Source organism: Enhydra lutris, unplaced genomic scaffold, assembly GCF_002288905.1.
Source record: "Enhydra lutris kenyoni isolate GAN:26980312 unplaced genomic scaffold, ASM228890v2 scaffoldscaffold22, whole genome shotgun sequence".
Taxonomy (NCBI): Eukaryota; Metazoa; Chordata; class Mammalia; order Carnivora; family Mustelidae; genus Enhydra; species Enhydra lutris.
The window spans coordinates 1,074,680-1,078,781 of record NW_019154106.1 but is presented as its reverse complement, the minus strand read 5'-3'; positions in this window follow the sequence as shown (position 1 = coordinate 1,078,781).

Below are 4,102 nucleotides of genomic sequence, written 5' to 3'. Positions count from 1 at the left end.
CAGTGGCCTGCCTGCTCCCCGAGCTGGGAGAATGTCATCATTCCAGGCTTGCCTTCCCCTGCCGGGTGCCGGCACCTCAGCCGGGACGACCCCACTGCTGTCGGGGCACCGGGGAAGCCTGTTTGCTGTCCCACCTCCACCTCGTGCTGTAGGGCTTGTTGGGCCGTCCCTTGGCTTCCCTGCCCCAGGCCTGTCCTGACACCGACGAGGGACTCAGGGCGGGGAAGGCGTGGTGGCCTTTGCTGTCAGAGGCGTGGGGCGGTAGCTGCTCATTCCCTGGGGTCTGCACCCTCTTTCTCATCGGCGAGTATGCTCCTGGTGCCGAAGGCGGGAGGCCGAGAGGGTGCCGGCCTGGGAGGTGCAGTTGGCCCTGGCCTCACCGATCCTGGCCCTTGCTCAGCGCCCCTTACTTTCTCCCAGAGTGTGTGAGAGGCGTGTCCTCGCTCCTGCCCGCTCGCCCCGTGTTCACCTCACCAGGCCTCCCGCACAGCCGCCCGGCCGGAGCACTCTTCCCACGGCAGAGCTCCTGGTTTCCTGCTCCTGTTGCCTCCCTGCTGGGGGCGGCCACGTGCAGACCCTCTTTGTTACCACGCTGCCCCTCGTGGCCCAGGCACCTGGCCTGTGCCAGCTCCCACTCCCCACCCCCTCTCCTCCTGGGCCGTCCCAGCGCCAAGATCCCAGCGCCGAGACCCCACCGCCCTCCGCCCTCCTCCCTCTGTCCTTCCCTCCCTCCCTTTCTTTTCCTGTCTCTGGGCCTGCAGGGGGGTGGGGGGGCAGTCACGCCTATGGTGGCAGAGCCAGGGCGCGAGGCAGGGAAGTCGGGAGCAGAGGCTGTGCTCTCGCGGGTGGCCCCGAAAAGGAGGCATCTGCTTAGCAGGAGCCGCGTGCCCCTGTGGAGGTGTCGATCCTGAGCGAGCAGGGCCCCATGTCCGTCCTCCGTCGGCTCAGCCCTCTGCTGGGGGGAGCCGTTGCCCTGCGCCTGTTTCCCGACGCACAGCCTTGCCTTTCCCCGGACCCGTTTCTCTCAGCAGCTTGTGGAGGCAGCAGCGAGGGGTCCGGACAAGTGCGGGTCGGCCTGCCTCCGAACCTGGGTGACTGTTTCCCTTGGGCGCTTCGCCGCCCGCGGAGTGAAGAAGCGGGCCCAGCCCTGCGAGGGTCCACGGCACAGATGTAGCCACGCGTCCGGGCAGCCTGGGGCTTCCGCGGCACCTGTTCTGGAGAGAGCTGCCCCCCTCTGTCTCGTCGCCGACCCCCCCCCGCCCCGCTCCAGGCGGGCCTTGAGCAGCCCGTGGGGACCTGGCCTCGACTTGGTGCTGTCGTCGCTATCGAGCAGGCGATTTGGTGAGAACCGGGGCCACGCCGGCGACACTCCACGGGGCGGAGACTGTGCTCCCTTGTGGATCACGCGTGGTTCACGGAGCCAATGGCAGGTTCCAATCTTGTAGGCCCCCAGGTCCCGCGCTCAGGGCCTCTTGGCTCAGTCCAGCCTCCCCCGTGGGCTCTGGCTTCTGCACACAGCCGCGACCCCTCTGGCCCATCCTGTAGGTTCCCTGGGAACTGCGGGGTCGCGGAGAGGAGCACGGAGGACGGCCCCTCCAGGAGGGAGCGCTGGTGGACGTTAGCACCCGGCCCCGGCTGCTCGTGAAGCAGGCGCTTCCAGAACACACGTGCCGCCAGGGTGGGCTGCGCCCTCCCTGCTGGGCTGTCTCCCCCTTGTTGTCCGCTCGGGGCACAGAGGAGGGGCGCTGACTGAGAGCTGCTTCTGTGGTGCAGGTGGCTGTCTGTGGCTACGTGTCCTTGAGGGCACACGGCCCGGTGTCCCTCTGGAGGCAGAGCTGGACTCTGGAACGTGAGTAGCACCTGCCTGCCAGCGCATTGGCCCGTTGTGTTACTGCTCGTAGGCTGCTTTGGCCCTGGATGCCTTTGGGAAGGGGTCGCTCCCAGCCCATTCAGCCGTTCAGCGCGTGAACGCCTGGGCCTCCTCGTCTGCAGCCCGGCCTGCGAGTAAAAGGAAGGGAAGACAACTCCACGGGGTTCGTACTGCCCTTGGGTGGTGGGGGGAGCCGGTGATGGGTTTAGGGAGTGCTTGTGCGATGTGCCCAGGACGGTGTGTGGCGGTGTGCCGTGGTCCCTGGATCGCAGCCGCCCTGAAGCCGGCCTTACGTGGACGGCCGACTAACCGGGACGTCAGTACAGACTACAGAACCCCACCTGGCAGCAGGCGTCGGAGCGCACAGCCTTCGCCCCCGATAGTTGTGCGGTGGGTTAGAAGCCCCCGCCAGCAGCCCCTGGGGCAGGCCTCCCCTTCCAGGCAGTTCACCCCTTCAGCCATCCTGTCTTTGCTTAACCCTGGCTCACCGAAGCAGACCCCCTTGATAGGTCACAACGACTGTCTCCTATTCAAAGAACTGGGGGCACCAGCAGAGTGTTCCCAGCAGGGGCGGTGGGAGGGGGGTGCCCTGGAGGTGATGTTTACCGAGTGGGCCCCCCAGGTCCAGCAGCGGGTCCAGCAGCATGGGCACTGCAGGCCGATGGGAGACAGCTGGGTGCTCCTGTCACTGCGGCTTGATCTTGGTGGTGCCTTCCTAACTGCTACTGGGGGCTGGACGTGAAGGTGTGGGCAGCAGGGGCGGTCCTGGTGCTGACCCTAGCATGTGGCCTTTCTAAGGTCCTTATCCTCCTGGGCCTGGTTCGTTGCTGAGGCAGTGGGAGTGAGCTGTTTTCCTTCCCTTACTGTGTGGCGGCCGTGGTTCTAGACGGTTGGGGTTGCCCACATGGAGGTGCCTGGCACCGGGGTGGCTGGGGAGGGTGGGAGAGGGTGGGTCATTGGTTGATTGGGAGGAGAGGGTGGGGAGCTCTGCAAGGGGAGCTCCTGGGGCCTCCTCGGTCCCTTCTGGCTGCTCGGAAGGATGGGCGTGTGCTGGGGGGGGTCTCTGGGGCTTGCAGTCTGTCTTCTCAGATGCACCCCGTGTGGTGGCCCGCCTCGGACACCGCCGGCGCGAGCTGGCGGCACCAGCTTGGTTTCCCCCAGGCTGTACCTCTGAAGGGTGGGGACGGACTTGCACCTGCTCCTGGTTCCCTGGGCCTGGTGCACTGGCACACCCGGGACCTGGTCCCCGCATGAAGTGACGGATGCTCCCGCTGCCCCCAGCAGCATTCCATGGAGCAGGCTGCCAGGCGGTGGGTCTCACCCTGGGCTGATCTCACCTGCTGTGGAGGTTCTGGTGGGAGACATTGCCGGGTTGGGTGGGGCTTCCGGCTCCTGGTGGGTGGGGGCCAGGAAGTAGTGCCAGGATGACCCTGCGGTGGGAACGACCCAGCCCTGGGAGTCAGCCTTGTGCCAGGGAGCCGGCCTGGGCCAGGCTGAGACTGCACGGCTGTAGGCCATGAGTCACGGGAGGTGACCCTGGCCTTGACTCCTATCCGCAGGCGCTGGTGATTGCCAGTCCTGTGTGTGGCTCAGCAGGCGGAGACCTGCAGAACCAGGCAGAGGGGGCCTGTCACGGCAGCGTGGGTGCATTTCCGCCGCTCCCTGGGTTGGGCTGTGCTGGGGAGATGTGGGATGGGTAGAAGGCTTCCTTGTGCTGTGCGGGCCGTCTCGGTGGGCCGTGCCCGGGGCCGCCGGATTGGACGCACGTGCACTTGTCATTTGCAGGGACTGCACCCTTTGGAGTCCATACTGTCCCCTCTACGCAGAGTGCTCTTCAAGGCTCACGGAGAAGGGGGGGCAGCTGCAGGGGGCACTGGGCCACCAAAGTGCATGAGAGGGTGGAGGTCTGCTTGGATGTCCAGGGAGTCTGAGGAATCCCAGAACCTGAATTAAATGCTCTGAAGTTTCCTGAGTGCAGCGGAGCTGACACTCATGTCCTCCGGTGCTGCCTTTGAGCGCCAGCGGGCCTTCCTTCATGGCTCCACTGGCGTGGCACATGGGAGCACTCAAGGGTCCCTGTGCCCGTGGAACTTGGTTTCACAGGTCTGTGGTAGAAACAGGAAAACGCGGGACGTGCAGACACCGAAAAGTGAGTGATCCCAGCACCCAGAGAGCGTGACTCAACACTGAGAGCTGGTGTCATGCCGGGTGCACTTTCCCCAGCGGTCAGCG